Raw genomic sequence first — 21,954 nt, forward strand, 5'->3', positions numbered from 1 at the left:
CCGCAACACCCACTGTTCATCCCAGAGGCAGCATCGATCGGCTTCAGTTAGCAGCAGTAGCGAAGGAATCGCTCGACCGGGTTCAGTTAACAGCCATCGATCGATCGCTCGGGTTCAGTAATGCGTAGCCTGCGGTGCAATCCCTCGGGTTCAGTTAGAGCCCAACGCCTCGCTTGGGTTCAGTTAGATCCAACGCCTCGCACACACACGCGTACGTGTACAAGAGAAACGCGCATCGCTCGCCCCCCGACCTCCCACCGTAACAGGCAACTCCCCAAAATTTTCCTCGCCCTCGCTTCTACCACGGTTTTTTCCATCATGGACGGCCCAAAGAATGTCATGCAGCTGCGTCTCCGGCCCGCCCAGGACGAAAAGCCCATTTTCTGTCATGATTTTTTGTCATAGAAGTAGGAGCCCACCACATCTATGATGATACCGGGTTTTGTCACAATTATCGTCATAGAAGTGTCATATGTATGACAGAAAAAAAATTCGTTCGGCCCAAAATGTCAAGGATGTGTCTTTTTTGTAGTGCATGTTCACGCTTATATTGGCTCCATTTCTTTTTATCTCTACTGGCTGATCTGAGATTACCATGAATGAAATATATGTCCGTCTCACCAATCCAAGAGTGATTTCTGATTGCTGTGTCTGTACTGACAATCTTCCATGAAGTGGTGATCAGATTTTCCTGATGAACACCCAAGCTCTGACTCCTTGCATTGGGTTTCTCAACTAACTATAGGTCCTTTGGGTTCCAACCAGTGAGTTGGGTCATAACCGTTTTCCTGACAAATTCTGACTTCTAGCAGGAGTTTCTGAATCATCTTGACTGGCTCCACTGTCTTGAGTATCAGCTCCATTCCAATTATTTAACTGTCGCTTGTCATGGCCAGCATGAAGGGGCACTTCCTTATATGATAGTATCCACAGATTTGACTAATTGTCGATCTTGCAGAAGACTCTTGCTCATGACAAGCTACCCTTTTGTGGTTCATAATTTAGTGCACATGCTCACAGACAAAATTGAGTAGACCCCTTAGGTGAATATTGCTGGTGATCGGTTTACTGACTCAGACTGTCCAGGGTGTCTATACTCTGTGGTTCGTGCAACAATTAGCAGTCTTGCTCCTTCATTACTGTTTTCTTGATCTAGATCCTTGGCTGAAGGAGCGGGGTCATATTGTTTCTCTGTGTGACCATAGTTTTTGTCGGGTGCAATATTTTGACAAGTGTACTCTTATCCGCATCTTCTGGTATGGTAATATTGATTAAATGGCAGGTTCATCACCTCTCAAGTTCTGACCGTAGGGAAATGATCATCCGAACCCTTGCAAGAAATCGGCAAATAAATCAATAGCCACCAGAACGGTCTTTACAACTCAGATCTGAGACATTACTGAAATAACTCAACCACACCTCAAGTCGGCCGAAAAGCAGCTCAGAGCATGAGACCGTGTTGATAAGAAGAATGTGGCAGTCCCCTAAGATAGCCGAAAAGTAGCTAAAAGCATAGGGCCACTGTCACAAAAAGAAACTCAACAGTTGTACAAGACGGCCGGAAAGCAGCTCAGAACTCGTGACAGTTGTTGAATAGAGAAATAAAAATCGGCATCCACCCTGGATAGCTAAAAACAGCTCAAATCACAGGCATGGTGCCGTCATTGGAGAAAAGGAGACAAGGGCTCATCAGGATCATCTTCCGGGTTCACAGGTACTTGTATGAGCTCATTGTTGTCGTCAATCTTCACAATCCTTTGTCACACTGTGGTGTGTACTGGCTTTCTTATCTTAACAACCCTCACGTGGTTGTTAGATCCTCGTCCGATTGACTTGCAAGACCTTGGTGGTATGCTTACTGCATATATAGGAAATATGATTCCCGAGGCAGACGTGTGTTATGACTGATTCTTGCTTCTGACCAAACTGTTGCGGATCTGATTTCTTGGGATGCACTGCCATAAGTTGTAAATTCATAGATTGTACCAATGTCATACTGAGGGAGGTTGGATGGCTTGTGCTCGAAACTTTCATCAGACAGCTTGCCGAAGAAGACTCGATATCGTGCTTCAGAAGCTTCCCCCCTTAAATACTTTGTTGGGGAAAGACTCGTTACCTTATGCTGGAAGCTTTTGCGGTTGCTTACTGAAGAAGACGGGGTACCTTGCACGGGCATTCATCCATATAGCGCACTGAGGAGTCTTGCCTTGGAAGCTTCTCTGGTAGATTGTGAGGGAAAATTGGGTTGCTTACACCAGAAACTTCTCATTGTGACATGCAGACCGATTACCACACATATATCATCTTACTATTTCTGTTGTTGATTTCTTGTATGAACCGGGGTTTTGCTCGACTATCCTACTTTCTGAGTATATGACACATCCTTGCTTTCTTCCAGACATATCATGTTTCAAAATCATCCTCAACGAAGAATCAAACCTTGTATCTGAACCATACCTTTGACTAATACTATACTGTCAATCTTGCACATAGCTTATCTTCTTGCTGATTTGATCATTTCAACTATGAAGAGTGCACTCTGAGGAAAACTTGATTATCCATACTGCTGTGAGGAGTGCACGCTAATGCAAACTTGATACTGACAGTCCATCCAGGATTTCTTTTGCATTCAGACGAGATATTCCCAATTTCACTGCAGTCTGCTGATAATTCCATTCTGTTTAGCTGACCTTCCAAACAATTGAACTCCTTGCTGATTCTTTGGATCCGGCGTCGGTTGACGAGCAACTTTAATAAGGGGAAAACATGTAACACCGAAGGCCCAAAGAAAGAAACAAAAGAAATGACGAAAACAAAAGCACACAAGCATACTAATAATCAAGCAATCATCACATACTACTGCTACTTACACAATAATATGCATCCACACCTAAGCACACAAATATCACGGAAACTCCGGTAGTGCGGTCTAATACGCTATGGCAGTGTGCAAAAAAATGAATTCGCGTGTGGAAGGAGTTGGCGTAACCAAGGCTACACCAAGCGTTGGGTGAAGACCGACTGGATCTGGAGGGATACGGAGGCGAGGACGGACTTGGTGATCATGGGTCAGAATACAGAGGTCACGACCACATCATCATTAAGCGTACGAAAGGAAATCGTACACGTCCAAAAATGGAATGATAGGGCAAGATGGAGGGGGAAAACAGGGCTTGCTGGTATTGCCCTTTTTTGGTAGCAAAGATCAGTAAGGATTGCCAAAGGGACGAGATGGATTTCACGATTCAGGATAGAGACAAGTCTATCATCGAAATAATATGGGTGGATGGCGAAATGATATCGACGCGATACCTGAGCATAACTCTTGCAAATGGTGTCTGGAACACTTGGCACCAGGGCATCACTCTATTGGGACAGAGATGACGCCAAACACCAAAGAGAAGACATGCTAAGAAGGAGGGTGCGGGTAGTGGATCGAAACCGATGCCACCTACACTCACAAGATTAACCGTTAGTGACGAGATGATAAGTCTATATGCATGATATGCGACAAACAAATGCAACAATCAAATGGAACAAACCAACTAGGCTCTATACTACCGCATTCTAACGTTCGCATGGGCTATGGTGTCCTACAGCCAGAACTGCTCTGATACCAGGCGTTGTGGCACCTCGGCTCAGAGAAATCGAAACGCCCCATATTCCATCCCAGAGATCAAGGAGAAGTCTTCTGGAATACGGCACTGCTTAGGATAGAACAAATCAGCTCTTTACTACAATCTATATGGGTACAAGGGATTACGTTGGCTTGGCGACACTATGCCTGCCATGGTTGCTCTATGCAAGTAGCAGAACAACTCGAAGTAGCGGAATAACTACTGGCAGCAGAACAACGATGACAGTGATGAACTCCACTCTGCAGGGACTTTGACTGGAACGCCTATCCTAGCTCACAAGGAATCCACGGCAAACAGGCAATCACTCCGGCATGACCTGCAGACTGGCATGACATGCCAGGTCTGTACATTGAATGTACTTGCAAGCTCACAATAACCAGAAGCAATCAAGAGAAACAACAACATGGCAATTACAGGTTAACAAGGATTAGCATGATATTAACAGAACAACATGATACCGCTAGCACAATATGAGCATGGCATGAACATATAAACATGATGATACTAACATGCAACATGATGACACTATCATGCACCAACTTACTCGGCTCAGGGTTACCTCGTAACCAGCACATGCATCACTTACCAACCTTAGACATCACATGATCATCTTAGGATCCAATCAAGCTTAGTATAAACAATACCATAGTAATCAGTCATGACCACAAGGAGCTTGACCTTTACCCGTGATTCTTGCATAACACCACAAATATCCAAAAACTCAGTATCCTCGATATCATGGTGGTCCTCTCATGATCACATAAATATCAACCAACTTCTTTCATCACCGAACCGAGGTTGTTATTAAGCACATCATTATTATTACCGTTGACCCATAGTGTGACCAATTATGGACTGGGCACTTATGTGCGGGTGCGGCTATCGATCGATTTAACACACACTCTGCAAAGGTAGCACACTTTACCCACACCAGGGAACCCATGGCCTCGCACTCCCATTCGGGTGGACCAACGGCTTCCAACAAAACTGATCTATTGCCCATGACACTCTCCCGGCCACTCTGACCAACTCCCCTCTGGGCTAAGTCATGGGTGGCCCCGTGCCTACCAAGGCATCAACGGCCACCGTTGTGGCAAAATAAACGGTCCCAAACGGGGACATGGATCCATACAATACCAACGGGCACACAAGGCTTATGTCGTCCTACCCGGCCAAGGTAGAGCCCGCGCATAACCTTCCCTCGTTGGAGACACCGGCGAGAGGCATGAAAATAAACCCAGTTAGGTCCTCCCCACAAAGGCAAATGTGGTTGCACTGGTCAGCTCGATATGGTGGCACCATGACTCAGCCAACAGTTGTTCAAGTTCAATTAAGTCCGGTTAAACTTGAATGCAATAAGCTGAGTCATATGAAAATAACATGATGCAACAATAATGCATGATACCAACATAAACATGGATGAAACATAATCACTTCTTAACTTGTCAACAATAATAAACCATATATCTGACTGAGCATGGCATACTGACTAGCATGCAGATCACAAGCATCCACTACTCAGAAACATAGCATGACCACTAGCATCAAAGATAAATACCATGCAAGAACATACCAATAAATACTACCAAGTAAGCATATAACCAGGTAGATGCAAAGGAAACATGCATATCAACGATACTCGGTAGCAGACGATAGTCATGCACCGAAGAACATAACCAACACCAACATTAACTACTACCAAGTATGCCATATGAAAGTAATACTAGCAAGTAGAACATGATAACTAGCTGCATATGAACATAGCATGAAAGTAAACACAAATCCATAGCGTAACCGAAACAACGATAGAAGTAGCAAAACAAACAAACAGTTATTAAAGATTCAAGTTGAAAACCAATTCTACTTCATGGCTATCATGCAAATGGTGGTTGTGGCTTGCCTAGGGTGAAGAATCCAGCGGGAAGAAGTGTGGAAAGCTCGCGGAAGAAATCGCCGGGAAAGTTTCTCTCTCAGAGGGGGCTGATTAGCGGCAAGGGCAATAATATCATTTCCAGTGTGTCAAACCATAGTGAAAATGATAGGAACAAAACAGTCTCGATGAGACGAAGGCGTGCGCGTTGGATTCACCTCAATTGGAGTTACGATTGAAAATTTGTGGCTGTTCACTTTTTAGGTAGAAAAGGGCTAAAGCAGTGAACGTTTACAAAATAACCACTTCGGTCGGCTAAGCTGAAAAAGAGAAAGCGCATTGTAAGAAATCTTTGAAGTTCAGAAAACGTATTTCAGACCGAAGCAGAACAAAAGTATGCTTTCATTACACAGAAAACAAAATCTAGCAAATACGCTTCCACTTAACTGAGGTGGCAAGCGGGGCCGGCTCTGAGTGGCTGCCAGGTGGGGCCGCGCAGGGAGGGGGGCCCACCTGGCCGGCCTTCTTCAACCTCCTGCTCGGGTGCGCCCATGGCAGAGGGAGGAGGCCACCCCGATAGTGATAGCCGGTGCGTCCGGCCACCGCTCGAGATGGGTATCGGTGTCAAAACTGGCGGATCTCGGGTAGGGGGTCCCAAACTGTGTGTCTAAGGCTAATGGTAACAGGAAGCTGGGGACACGATGTTTACCAAGGTTCGGGCCCTCTCGATGGAGGTAATACCCTACTTCCTGCTTGTTTGATCTTGATGATATGAGTATTACAAGAGTTGATCTACCACGAGATCAGAGAGGCTAAACCCTAGAAGCTAGCCTATGGTATGATTGTTGTTGTGTCCTACAAACTAAACCCTCCGGTTTATATAGACACCGGAGGGGGCTAGGGTTACACAGAGTCGGTTTACAGAGAAGGAGATCTACATCCGAATCACCAAGCTTGCCTTCCACGCCAAGGAGAGTCCCATCCGGACACGGGACGAAGTCTTCAATCTTGTATATTCATAGTCCAACAGTCCGGCCAAAGTATATAGTCCGCCTCTCCGGATACCCCTTATCCAGGACTCCCTCAACGGGTGACCTACAAAAACGCTCAGCGGGAGGAGGCGCATCCATTCCTGGCCTTCAAAGACGCCGAGGAGCCTGGGGTAGAGGAGAACACAGGCCACAGTAGAGGAGGGCTTCGGTCGTAGATGGGAACTGGGTTACAGGGCTCCGGCGGTCGAGAGGAGGGGTTGGGAGTGTCCGCCAGAACTCGGTGAAGTGACTGGTAGTGGTAGGAGAGGAAATGAGAGCCTGGGTCGCCGGAATTGAGGTGGAGCAGGGGCGGCGGTCATGGTGGCGATGGTGGATCAGGAGAGGCTCTGGAGGCAAACGGAGGGCTCGGGGAGGCTTATAGGAGGTGGGTGAGGCGAGGGAGTGCTCGGGAGGTGAGCGGAGGGGCTACTTATAGCCGGAGCAAGGGGCTCGGGCTTGGGTGCCGCCGGGCACGTCCGGCTGAGGCTCTAATGACGGCAGCGATCACGAGAGGGTTCGGGAAGGCGACGAGGGAGGACGCCGACGAAGCGCAGAGGTCACAGAGACAAGGCAGAGCTCGGGGACAAGAGGAGGAATAAGACACAGTTACGAGCAGGAACTATGCAGCGAGGGCAATGGCTCACCGGGGAAGCAAACGGAGGGGGCAAGAGCTCCAGAGGGACGACGACGGCTCGGGGAAGCTGCTAGACATGGCTAGGCGATAAGGGGACAAGCGCACAAAGAGGGATAAGAAGACAGAGGTGCTAGATCGCGTGAATGACATGCCAAAACAGTGGTCACCGTGCAGTCTGGCATGAATAGGACAAGAGGGGCTGTCGTGATATGTATGGTGATGAGTCCCTGCATAATATAAGCTGAGGGAGGTGGTGGATCGATAGAAGTAGCCTTGAAGTTGAGTTAGTCTTCGATTAAGTTTGTTGTATCAAACTTTATCAAGCCACTATGCTCAACAGAGAACTTATTGGGTCAAGTGGTGTTGTCTGGCAGGATTGACTAAGGAAAGACTACAATCCTCAGGAGTTTGAGGAGAAATGGACCAAGGATTAATATAGTTGCTTTGCAACTGACCAAAATGGTCCAGAATCAAGATTATGATGATTCTCTCACATGGAGTATCAACTTAAGCTCAACTTGGACAAGGCAGAGTTATTTGGTCATATGAAGATGCTGAAAAAAAGGTTTCATACCAATTGGATAAACCAAAATGGTACTTGCTTCACAAGCATTTCAACTGAACAGAAACTTACAAAACTTCCTCATGGAAAATGGCTAGATGAAATATGCCCAATTTTGGTGGAGATAGGTTATATGGATAAGAGAAGTCCTAGGAAAATTTTCAGCCATAATGGAGCAAGTTAAAATATACTTGCTTCACAAATTGAAAATTTCTACAGAATCAAAGAATTGAAGATGAGCTCACATGGAGGCATGACATGAGCTCAACTTTGGTGGAGAGCTATGATATGATGATATGAAGGGCCATGCAAAATTGTAACTCACTTGGATATTGTCGGTGTACTAAAGTAGGGCACTCCTTTGTACCCCTTACTTGTGCACGGGCAGTCAGAGCCACGCCCACGGCCACGCTTAGTAGGGCAGAGGGAGGAGTCAAAGCCGCAAGATGGTCAAAGCAACGCCAATATACAAAGACAAAGAGAAAGAGGGCAGGGCAGGATCCCCCGGCAAAACCTTTGCCGGGGCAGCCCCCGTAGCCACGGCAAGAACCTTGCCACGGCAACTTGCCCGACGCCAGCAGAGTGCGCCACCCTTGAGCCCCAGGTTTTCTTCCAACCACGTTGGAACCAAGGCTCGGGAGGCACCTCCATGATGGCATGCAGATCTTTGTGAAGATCATGAACACTCCATGTCAGATGAGGATTAGAAGACGACGAACCTCGGCAAGATCTTGCCGAGGAAATCTACAAGACCTCCGGCAAGATCCTTGCCGGGGACGACCACGGTGCCGTGGCAAGACCCTTGCCGGGACCCCGGCGAGGCCCTTGCCAAGGACATCTGTGGGGCCACAGCCAGGCCCACGCCCGCCAAGTTTCCATCGCCGCTCCCATGCAGCTGCCAGCCCACCAGCTAGGCAGGCACCTGCCTGTCGACGTGAGGCTTCCAGGCCAACTCAGCGAGCGCCTACGTGGTGGCATGCAAATCTTCGTGAAGGCCCTACCACCGCGCCACCTCAGCAGCCTGCCATCCTATATGGCACCATGCGCACTGCTGGCATGGATGCATGTCGGAGCAAGGTGGGGCGGCGACGGATGGGAAGGGGCTGGTTTCCGTCCCCGATAAAGTGAGGGGGACACCAAAGGGGCGCATTAAATCTGTCTTATCCTGTAATGGCTAGCGATAAGCTTAGCCACTGTACACCGATGCCACCTCCTGTGTGCCACCGTGGAGATCCCCTTGACTATAAAAGGAGGCCTGAGGCATCCAGGAGAAGGATTTGGACCCTTGGACAAGTTACACATCGTAGCTAGCTCAAGAACTCCAAGAACACTCAAATAGACACAAAAGCAGGACTAGGGTATTATGCATCCTCGTGGCCCGAACCTGGGTAGACGACCCATGCGCTTGTGCTGACTGTTGATCCTGCTCTTCTCACGACCCCGCTGCTACGTATTGAGCTTGTCTTGGTTTTCCATGAGGAGGAAAGGGTGATGCAGCACAGTAGCATAAGTATTTCCCTCAGTTTTTGAGAACCAAGGTATCAATCCAGTAGGAGGATCCTCACAAATCCCATGCACCTACACAAACAAACAAAGAACTCGCAACCAACGCAATAAAGGGGTTGTCCATCCCTTCACGGCCACTTGCAAAAGTGAGATCTGATAGAGATAATATCATAAAATAAATATATTTTTGGTATTTTATGATATAGATTGGAAAAGTAAAGATGCAAATAAAGTAGATTGAAAGCTTATATGATAAGAGATAGACCCGGGGCCATAGGTTTCACTAGTGGCTTCTCTCAAGATAGCATAATTATTACGGTGGGTGAACAAATTACTATCGAGAAATTGATAGAAAAGCGAATAGTTATGAGATTATCTAGGCATGATCATGTATATAGGCATCATGTCCATGACAAGTAGACCGACTCCTGCCTGCATCTACTACTATTACTCCACACATCGACCGCTATCCAGCATGCATCTAGAGTATTAAGTCCGTGAAGAACAGAGTAACGCTTTAAGAAAGATGACATGATGTAGAGGGATAAACTCATGCAATATGATAAAAAAACCATCTTTTTATCCTTGATGGCAACAATACAACATGTGCCTTGCTGCCCCTGCTGTCACTGGGAAAGGACACCGCAAGATTGAACCCAAAGCTAAGCACTTCTCCCATGGCAAGAAAGATCAATCTAGTAGGCCAAACCAAACAGATAATTCAAAGAGACTTGCAAAGATAACTTAATAACACATCAAAGAATTCAGAGGAGATTCAAATATTTCTCATAGATAAACTTGATCATAAACCCACAATTCATCGGATCTCGACAAACACACCGCAAAAAGAGTTACATCAAATAGATCTCCAAGAAGAGGGAGGAGAACTTTGTATTGAGAATCAAAGAGAGAGAAAAAGCCATCTAGCTAATAACTATGGACCGAAGGTCTGTGGTAAACTACTCACAACTCATCAGAGAGGCCTTGGAGTTGATGTAGAGGCCCTCCATGGTGGATTCCCCCTCCGGCGGAGCGCCGGCGACGGCTCCAAGATGGGATCTCGCGGATACAGAAGGTTACGGTGGTGGAAATAGTTTTTTGGTGTCTCCCTTGATGGTTTCGGGGTACATGGGTATATATGGGAGGAAGAAGTACGTCGGTGGACGCTCGAGGGGCCCATGAGACTGGGGGCGCGCCCAGCCCTAGGGGGTGCGCCCTCTACACTCGTGGCCGCCTCGCTTGTTTCTTGACTTGCACTCCAAGTCCCCTGGATCAGGTTTCTTCCAAAAAGATTGCTTCCGAAGGTTTCATTCCGTTTCGACTCCGTTTGATATTCCTTTTCTTCGAAACACTTAAATAAGCAAAAAAAAAGAGCAATTCGGGTTGGGCCTCCGGTTAGTAGGTTAGTCCCAAAAATGATATAAAAGTGTAAAGTAAAGCGCATAAACATCCAAAACGAGTAATATAATAGCATGGAACAATCAAAAATTATAGATACGTTGGAGACGTATCAACCATCCCCAAGCTTAACTCCTGCTCGTCCTCGAGTAGGTAAATGATAAAAACTGAATTTTTGATGTGGAATGCTACCTTGCATATTTCTCAATGTATTTCTCTTTATTGTGGCATGAATGTTCAGACCCAAATGATTCAAAACAAGAGTTCATATTGACATAAAGAATAATAACACTTTAAGCATACTAACTTAAGCAATCATGTCTTCTCAAAATGACATGGCAAAGGAAAGTTCATCCCTACAAAATCATAGAGTTTGGTCATGTTTCATTTTCGTTGCACAAGAATTCTCTCATCATGCACAACCCCGATGACGAGCCAAGCAATTGTTTCATACTTTAGTAATCTCAAACTTTTTTCAACCTTCACGCAATACATGAGCGTGAGCCATGGTTATAGCACTATGGGTGGAATAGAATATAATGATAGGGGTTATGTGGAGAAGACAAAAAGGAGAAAGTCTCACATCGATGAGGCTAATCAATGGGCTATGGAGATGGCCATCCATTGATGTCAATGCGACAAGTAGGGATTGCCATGCAACGGATGCACTAGAGCTATAAATATATGAAAGCTCAACAAAAGAAACTAAATGGGTGTGCATCCAACTTGCTCGCTCATGAAGACCTAGGGCATTTTGAGGAAGCCCATAGTTGGAATATACAAGCCAAGTTCTATAATGAAAAATTCCCACTAGTATATGAAATAGACAACAAATGAGACTCTCTATATGAAGAACATGGTGCTACTTTGAAGCACAAGTGTGGAAAAAGATAGTAACATTGTCCCCTTTTTTGGGGCCTTTATTTCTTATTTGGCCTTTTTTAAGGGACAATGCTCTAATAATGATGATCATCACAATTCTATTTATTTACAACTCATGAATTACAACTCGATACTAGAACAAAGTATGACTCTATATGAATGCCTCCGGCGGTGTACCGGGATGGGCAATGAATCAAGAGTGACATGTATGAAAAATTATGCATTGTGGCTTTGCCACAAATACGATGTCAACTACATGATCATGCAAGGCAATATGACAATGATGATGTGTATCATGATAAACGAAACGGTGGAAAGTTGCATGGCAATATATCTCGGAATGGCTATGGAAATGCCATAATAGGTAGGTATGGTGGCTATTTTGAGGAAGATATAAGGAGGTTTATGTGTGATAGAGCATATAATATCACGGGGTTTGGATGCACCTGCGAAGTTTGCACCAACTCTCAAGGTGAGAAAGGGCAATGCACGGTACCGAAGAGGCTAGCAATGATGGAAGGTAAGAGTGTGTATAATCCATGGACTCAACATTAGTCATAAAGAACTCACATACTTATTGGAAAAATCTACAAGTCACCAAAAACCAAGCACTACACGCATGCTCCTAGGGGGATAGATTGGTAGGAAAAGACCATCGCTCGTCCCCGACTGCCACTCATAAGGTTGACAATCAAATAACACCTCATGCTTCAAATTTGTCACATAACGGTTACCATGCGTGCATGCTACGGGACTTGCAAACCTATACACAAGTATTTCTTAAATTCACAATTACATAAACTAGCATGACTCTAATATTACCACCTTCATATCTCAAAACAATTATTAAGCATCAAGTTGATCATAGCATCCAATTCACTTCCTATGATAGTTTTTATTATACCCAACTTGGATGCCCACCATTCTAGGACCAATTTTATAACCATAGAAAATACCATGCTGTTCTAAAAGACTCTCAAAATAATGTAAGTGAAGCATGAGAGACCAACAATTTCTACAAAATTAAGCCACCACCGTGCTCTAAAAGATATAAGTGAAGCACTGGAGCAAAAATTATTTAGCTCAAAAGATATAAGTGAAGCACATAGAGTATTCTAATAAATTTCAAATCAAGTATTTCTCTCTCAATAGGTGTGTACAGCAAGGATGATTGTGGTAAACTAAAAAGCAAAGACTAATATCATACACGACGCTCCAAGCAAAACACATATCATGTGGCGAATAAAAATATTGCTCCAAGTAAAGTTACCGATAGACGAAGACGAAAGAGGGGATGCCTTCCGGGGCATCCCGAAGCTTAGGGTTTTGGTTATCCTTGAATATCTTGGGGTGCCATGGGCATCTCCAAGCTTAGGATTTTGCCACTCCTTATTCCATAATCCATCAAATCTTTACCCAAAACTTGAAAACTTCACAACACAAAACTCAACAGGAAATCTCATAAGCTCCGTTAGTGTAAGAAAGAAAAACCACCACATAAGGTACTGTAATGAACTCATTATTTATTTATATTGGTGTTAAACCTACTGTATTCCAAATTCTCTATGGTTCATACCCCTACATACTAGCCATAGATGCATCAAAATAAGCAAACAACACACGAAAAGCAGAATATGTGAAAAACAGAACAGTCTGTAGCAATCTGTAACTTTTGAATACTTCTGGAACTCCAAAACTCCTACTAAAATAGGAAGTCCTAGGAAATTTGTCTATTGATCTAAAGAAAAAATAATCAATGCAAAATCATGTTTCTGTGATTTATTGATTTTTTTCTCATGAGCGCAAAGTTTCTGTTTTTCAGCAGAATCAAATTGACTCCTACCATAGGTTATCCTATAGGTTCTACTTGGTACAAACACTAATTAAAACAAGAAAACACATCTAACCAGAGAGTAGATGCAAAATTTATTACTAAACAGGAGAAAAAACAAAGAAACTAAAATAAAATTGGGTTGCCTCCCAACTAGCGCTATTGTTTAACGCCCCAAGCTAGGCATAAAAGCGAGGATAGATCTAACTAGTGCCATCTTTGGTTTTCAGTTTTTTAATAGAGTCATGCTCAAATCCGGGAGGTTCTTTACGTTTCCCTTCATACTCAGAAATTTTTAGATCTAAAGAATCCAACTGCTTATTGCAAAGAGTAATCAACATATTCATACGATGAAGATTCCCGCTAACGCTCTTAGGAGGTTCAAGAGACTTTTGTAGGATCTTTGTTACTTCGCAAATCTTTTCAAAAAGTTGTGTCTCTTCTTGGGTATGATGTGACCCCCCTTTTTGAGGTAGTGTTCCCACTATTCCATCTATAATTTCATAAGCAATACTGGGATCAATTTCAATAAAAATTCCTTTGGCATTACAATCCAAGAGTTGTCTATGGGACATATTTAGTCCAACATAAAAATTGCGAAGTAAAATTCTAAAATTCACCTCTAAGGTACAATGACGATAAGATTCCATCATCCTATACCAAGCATCTTTTAAGTTTTCTCCTTGCCTTTGCTTGAAGCAAAGAACTTCAAACTCGGGATACATAGGATCAGATAAGGGACTAGCCATGATAACAAGATAAATAACTAACACACGAGCACGCAAAAAAGGCAAGCGAAAGAGAGAGGAGATTGGGAAAGAGAGGGCGAATAAAACGGCAAGGGCGAAGTGGGGGAGAGGAAAATGAGAGGCAAATGGCAAATAATGTAAATGCGAGGGAGATGAGTTCGTGATGGGTACTTGGTATGTCTTGACTTGAGCGAAGACCTCCCCGGCAACGGCGCCAGAAATCCTTCTTGCTACGTCTTGACCTTGCGTTGGTTTTCCTTGAAGAGGAAAGGGTGATGCAGCACAGTAGCGTAAGTATTTCCCTTAGTTTTTGAGAACCAATGTATCAATCCAGTAGGAGGCTCCTCACAAGTCCCGCGCACCTACACAAACAAACAGAGAACTCGCAACCAACGCAATAAAGGGGTTGTCCATCCCTTCACGGCCACTTGCGAAAGTGAGATCTGATAGAGATAATATGATAAGATAAATATATTTTTGGTATTTTATGATATAGATTGGAAAAGTAAAGATTCAAATAAAAGTAGATTGAAAGCTTATATGATAAGAGATAGACCCGGGGGCCATAGGTTTCACTAGTGGCTTCTCTCAAGATAGCATAATTATTATGGTGGGTGTCAGTGTCAAAACCGGCGGATCTCGGGTAGGGGGTCCCGAACTGTGCGTCTAGGCAGATGGTAACAGGAGACAAGGGACACGATGTTTTTACCCAGGTTCGGGCCGTCTCGATGGAGGTAAAACCCTACTCCTGCTTCATTAATATTGATGATATGGGTAGTACAAGAGTAGATCTACCACGAGATCAGAGAGGCTAAACCCTAGAAGCTAGCCTATGGTATGATTGTTGTTCGTCCTACGGACTAAAACCCTCCGGTTTATATAGACACCGGAGAGGGCTAGGGTTACACAGAGTCAGTTACAATGGGAGGAGATCTACATATCCGTATCGCCAAGCTTGCCTTCCACGCCAAGGAAAGTCCCATCCGGACACGGGACGAAGTCTTCAATCTTGTATCTTCATAGTCCAGGAGTCCGCCCAAAGTATATAGTCCGGCTACCCGGACACCCCCTAATCCGGGACTCCCTCAGTAGCCCCCGAACCAGGCTTCAATGACGATGAGTCCGGCGTGCAAATTTGTCTTCGGCATTGCAAGGCGGGTTCTTCTCCAAATCCCATATACCTGTTGAATAGTGTCCGGCTTCCGGTGAACGTTGCGCTCCTTGGTTTCTGCGCCCAATAATGGCCATCGTCCATGTGTCAAACGAATGCGAAAAGACAGGGTGTTTTTTCATTTACCCCCCTAGCTACGCAAATGGGCCATCTATAAAAGATACGGGGATTTAGATCCGAATCACACCATCCTCCCTCCGCAAGCATTCATCAGAGCGCATTCGACAGAGATCCATTCCATCATGGTCGGTCGACGCAGCTCCTCCTCTCGCCCCGCTAGCCCTCAGCCTGGAGATTGGGAGAGGTGTTCCGTCCCACACAGCGAGCTAGTGGCGCTCCAAGCCAAGGGGCTTCTCCCCCCAGCTTACATGGTCCCAGTTCGAGCCGGGCTTGCCACCTATAATGGCGGAGAGCAAGCGGAGAGCGTCCCCAATCCCTCCAAAGGAGAGAGGGTATGCCTTGTCCCTTATTTGATAAGAGGGCTCGGATTTCCAATTCATTCGTTTCTCCGGGGGCTCCTGGAGTTCTATGGCCTCCAGTTACACAACCTTACGCCTGCCTCCATATTGCATATTGCGGGCTTCGTAGTCCTTTGCGAGCTGTTCTTGGGCATCGAGGCCCATTTTGCATTGTGGAAGAAGCTGTTCTGCCTCGTGCCCCGTTCTCAGGAGGGGTCGATATATCAAGTGGGCGGAGCCGAACTATGGCGCATCGCCGGGACCGGATATCTATCCGGAACCCCGAAGAAGGCGTCCGAAGACTGGCCTTCAGAATGGTTTTATATAGAAGGTGTCCCCCTGCCGGACCCTGTTCGGATCGGCCTCCCTGAGTTCGATAATGCTGCTCTGAAGAAGCGCCTAAGCTGGCGTCCACGGAGCCCTCAGAAGGAAAATGACAAGGACGTCCCTTATCTGATGAACCCGATAAGGTTGTTAGCTCATTCCGGACTGACCATGATTGAGGTCATGGCCACATGCATTATGCGGGGGGTGCAGCCGCTTCAGTACAGAGGCCACCCCATGTGGGATTTCAACGGGGAGGACGACGCCACCCGGTGCGGCCGTAAGGGGCCGGAATCGGCCGCCGCTCTAATAAAGATCTTATAGGCTTTGTACAAGGGAGAGGAGGAGGAATTCCTCCGCGTCAACCCACGGGGCGGATTTTCTATGTACAATCCAACAAGCTGGGTAAGCGAACACTTTCTCTTGCCCATCCGTTTCATATTCCCATAGTTAAGTACTTAGTCTAGCAATTTCAACGCAGGAGCTACGCCACACTGTGAAGGAGATAAACAGCCCTCCTCCACAATCCGAGGACCCAGAACGGTCCCTCGACCCGGACTCCCAAGAGGACCCAGACTTACGTGTGGAGCTGATCGATGGGGTGTTTCATCAATTGAGCAAGGACAACACCTTAGTGGCCATTACGGCTGATTATCCTGGACTACTTCCAGCCTCACATGTAACCGAGACCGAAGTCCCAATACCTATAAGATGATCCACCCGTGCTTATTTTTGATCACCGTATATCAATGGTGTTTTTGCAGGAGAAGTCCTTGAGGCGGAGGGCCGAGCCCGCGGTGGCTAGCCAACAAGGGGCATCAAGGCCTAGCAGGCTGAAAAGAAGTGCGGTCCGGATTGAGACGCCGGCACAATGGTATGGCATGCCATTTTATTCCCAGGTTGTATTCCCTCAAGGCATACTAACGCTTGTGCTTTTTCCAGGAAGAAGAGTGCTCGCCGGACTATATCCGGAGAGGTTGCCAATCGCGCCTCTACCGGCCAGGCTCCAAGGCCGGGTCCGGAAGCGGAGGCGAACACGAGGTGTGCACCGGACGCTCCTCCGACAGAGGATGCGGACGGGCTGTCTGCCACCAATTCCGAGGTGGAGAGTGCCATGAACCACAGCCGTCGCCGGACAATTCTTCGTGACGCTTGTTTCTCCCAAGAGGCATTGGATGCCTTTAATACAGGAGATGTGTACCTCCGTGCCGCTCAAAATGGTCTAGCCAGAGCCACAGAGCAGTATGTAAAAGACATACGGGTGAGAAAATTTGATGGTTATATATGCCAGTAGCCCCCGAGACTTGAAACAGTTAGAACAATTGATTTAAGGATCATTTGTTATGCAGGATCTTACAGAAAAGAACACCCAACTGTCCCAGGAGCTGGAAGAGTGCAAGGCCCAACTTGAGGCCGCACTAGCCGCGATAGGGGAGGCCAAGGAGACCCCCTCTGGTAATATATGCTACGAAAGATAAGTATGTTGAAGAGTGCGGCATGCTTGCAGATGGCGCCGGAGTGGATCCGGACAAGCAACAACTCTTGCGCCGGCTAAAGGCCAGCGAGAGTGTGCTTACGAGGGCGAGGCAAGAGAAGAATAAGCTCCAAGATGCCAACACCCAGCTGGGCGAGGAACTAAAGGATGTTCGTGCTCAGTTGTCGGACTCCGCGAAGGAGAATCGGCGGCTTCAACGCGGCATTTTTAGTAAGTGCTTGAACGAACTACGAAAAGAAGAGTTCGGCGAGGAAGTCGATTGAGAGAGTTATGTCTGTAGGTATGCTGACAGGTCGACCTGCGGAGGAAATGCCTGGTTCTACGGGTGACCTTCTTCCCGAGCTCTCACAACTGCACGAACGAGTTCGGTAGGTGATGCAAGGCGTCACCCAGGCCTTGTGGCCGTCCGTCTCCATGCCCGAAGGCCTTGGAGAGCTTGCAGAGAAGATGAAGGGAGCGCGGTGGCGCTTCTGATTATGGAAGATATCGGCCTGCCGTCAAGGCACCAGGGAGGCCTGGGCCATGGTGAAGACGTGGTACACGAAGGCTGACCCAAACCACATGGCCGAGGTCGGACCTGTAGGGTCCGATGGGAAGGAGATCCCTGTCAGTTTAGTGTATGGCCAGGTAGAGTTAGCCGCCAAATATTCCCAACAAGACTGCAAACTAGACAGCCTGTTGGATGGTATTGAAGAGGAATATACCCAGTCAAATTGACTATGTAATTTAAAATGACATGTAAAATGCCTTCTAGCCGGATTGTAGATTGTTTGTCATGGCGGACCTTTTCGCTTCAACCTCGGGACCCGATAGTCCGGAGTGTGCCCGAATACCCTCTCGGTTATGTAAGAACCGGGGCATGCGTGGAGACCAGGCGTAGGGGTCATTAGTGCTTTATTAGACAAGTGCCCAACTAGTTATGTTATATTACATGGTTAGTAAGAAACATCTTCTAGGGAGAATAGTTCCATTAGGGGTTCCTTTCCCTAGGAGGCATGCCCTAAAGTGCATGTCCGGACTGCGAAAAAAGCAGAAGAGCATCTGGGGGCGGATAAATAAACGGGTTAAAAAATCATCTTTTCATTCACCGACTAAATATTCCCTTAAGAACGCTAGCTTTCGGCTTCACCTAGTCTGAGGTACACATCCGGCTGACCCGGTAGTAACAATCGCAGAGGTGCTCCCTTTACCGCCTTGCCAAACAATCAGGAACGTAGGGGTAAGCACAGGACCAGGCAACCCAGCTTGGCCAAAACTTAAGTCATATCAATGCATATAATGGTGAATAAAAGGTACATGCGGAAGTGTGACACATGTGTTGGGCATGAGGCCCGTATAAACAAGCTTCTGTTAAAGAAGCCCCCAGGTATAATGAGCGCGGATAGCGCGTCAATTGTGTGCGAACGAGGCGCAAGCGAGCCCTTAAAAGGATGTAAGAGAAAAGGAGGGATAAGGAGAGAAATATAAGACAGCTAATGTGTAAAAAATGGATAGAGGAAGGAGACGAACACAGAATCCGGCGCTAGGCGTAGAATCTTCATAGATGGGCTGCGTTCCATGGGTTCGGCTCGAGTCGGTTATCCGATGCATTTTGTAGACGGTACGCTCCGCCGGTCAGGACTTGGTCGATTATGAAGGGACCTTCCCATTTGGGCTTGAGTTTGTCCTTTTTCTTGTCCGGCAGGCGTAGAACTAATTCGCCAACATTGTAAGTTTTGGCCCGTACTTCTCTGCTTTGATATCTTCGAGCCTGCTGTTGATAGAATGCGGAACGGGCTTTTGCACGTCGCGCTCCTCCTCCAAGGCGTCCAAACTGTCCTACTGATTGAGTTCGGCTTCTCTTTCTTCGTACATGCGCACGCGAGGTGAGTCATGAATTATGTCGCAGGGCAGAACTGCCTCTGCGCCGTATACCATAAAGAATGGTGTGAATCCGGTAGTGCAATTCGGCGTGGTCCGCAGCCCCCAGAGTACGGAGTCGGGCTCCTCTACCCAGTGCGTGTTAGATTCCTTGAGGGACCGCACTAGTCTGGGTTTGATGCTGCTCATGATTAGACCATTTGCTCGCTCAACTTGACCGTTAGTTTGTGGGTGATAGACTGAAGCGTAGTCGAGCTTGATGCCCATGTTTTTGCTGTTATTAGTGATGATGCTGTGGGGGACGCCGTAACAGTGTACGACCCCTGATATGAAGTCTATCACCGGTACGGATTCGGCTGTCTTAACAGGCTTGGCCTCTATCCATTTGGTGAATTTGTCAACCATGACCAATAGGTATTTTTGCTTGTGGGTTCCTCCTTTAAGGGGTCCAACCATGTCAATCCCCCAGACCGCGAAGGGCCAGGTGATGGGTATAGTTTGGAGGGCGGTGGGTGGCATATGGCTTTGGTTAGCAAATAATTGGCAACCGACGCATCGTTGGACTAAGTCCTGAGCATCTGCCCGAGCCGTCCGCCAATAAAATCCAGTACGGAAGGCCTTGCTTACAAGGGCCCGGGCTGCGGCGTGGTGCCCGCCGAGTCCGGCATGAATTTCAGCCAGAAGGTTCCTCCCTTCCTCTTCGGAGATACACCTTTGAAGGACTCCGGTGGTGCCTTTCTTATAAAGCTCTCCTTCATGGACTTTATAGGCTTTAGATTGCCGCACTATGCAGCATGCCTCGTTTTGGTCCTCGGGAAGTTCCTGCCTAGTTAAGTAGGCTTAGAATGGTTCTGTCCACGGGGCAATGACTGCCATTATTACGTGGGCTGAGGATGTTACTTCGTTGGCAGAGCCTCCTGTTGTGTCAGAATGTTCGGTGTCAGGTGGTGTGGCTGGGTCCGGGTTGTTATTTCCGGATTCCCCTTCCCATTGTATGGATGGCTTGAATAGCCTCTCCAAGAAAATGTTGGGGGGGACTGCATCGCGCTTTGCGCCGATGCGTGCCAAGACGGCTGCTGCCTGATTGTTTTCCCAGGCTATATGGTGAAATTCGAGCCCCTCGAACCGAGCTGACATTTTTAGGACGGCGTTGCGATAAGCTGCCATTTTCAGATCCTTGGCATCAAAATCTCCATTTATTTGGGATATCGCGAGGTTCGAATCCCCACACACCTCTAGGCGTTCGATGCCCATGGAGACTGCCATCCGGAGACCATGTAGAAGGGCCTCGTATTCGGCTGCATTGTTAGAGTCCGTATACATTATCTGGAGTACATATTGAACTGTATCCCTTGTTGGGGACGTCAGAACGACGCCAGCCCCCAGACCCGCTAACATTTTGGAGCCGTCGAAGTGCATGATCCAGTTGGAATATGTGCCGTACTCTTTAGGGAGTTCGGCTTCAGTCCATTCGGCGACAAAGTCGGCCAAAACTTGCGACTTGATAGCTCGCCGTGGCTTATAGGTTATGTCGAACGGGAGGAGCTCAATGGCCCATTTGGCAATCCGGCCCGTCACATCGGGGTTGTTTTATAATATCGTTAAGAGGTACTTCAGAGGCTACTATTATTGAGCACTCTTGAAAGTAGTGTCATAGCTTCCAGGATGCCATGAACACCGCGTACGCTATCTTTTGATAATGCGGGTACCGTGACTTGCATGGAGTGAGGACAGTGGACACGTAGTAAACTGGTTTTTGAAGGGGGAATTTGTGTCCGTCCGTTTCTCGTTCGACGATGAGCACTGCGCTTACAACTTGATGAGTTGCCGCAATGTATAATAGCATTGGTTCGCCGATGTTAGGCACGGCCAGGACCGGGTTTGTTGCCAATATGGCTTTTATTTCTACGAGTTCGGCCGTGGCGGCATCCATCCACTCGAAGTGTTCGGTGCGCCGGAGGAGGCGATAAAGGGGTAATGCCTTTTCTCCCAAGCGGGAGATGAAGCGGCTTAGAGCCGCCACGCATCCAGTCAATTTTTGTATTTGCTTGAGGTCCTTTGGAATATCCAATTGTGACAGAGCTCGGATCTTGGCTGGGTTTGCTTCAATTCCTCTACCAGATACAATGAAGCCCAAGAGCTTTCCGGCTGGTACGCCGAAAATGCATTTTTCCGGGTTAAGCTTGATGTCATATGTTCGGAGGTTATCGAATGTGAGCCTCAAGTCGTCTACTAGAGTTCCAACATGCTTGGTTTTGACGACCACGTCATCTACGTATGCTTCAACTGTTTTGCCGATCTGGTTTGCCAGACATGTCTGAATCATGTGTTGATATGTTGCGCCGGCGCTTTTGAGCCCGAAGGGCATTGTGTTGAAGTAGAATGGGCCATATGGGGTGATGAATGCGGTTGCGGCTTGGTCTGGTTCTGCCATCTTAATTTGATGGTAGCCAGAGTATGCGTCGAGGAAACACAATGGATCGTGTCCTGCGGTAGCGTCGATGATTTGATCGATGCGGGGGAGGGGGAAGGGATCCTTTGTCAA

The sequence above is a fragment of the Triticum aestivum genome, chromosome 7B (assembly GCF_018294505.1).
Source record: "Triticum aestivum cultivar Chinese Spring chromosome 7B, IWGSC CS RefSeq v2.1, whole genome shotgun sequence".
Lineage (NCBI taxonomy): Eukaryota > Viridiplantae > Streptophyta > Magnoliopsida > Poales > Poaceae > Triticum > Triticum aestivum.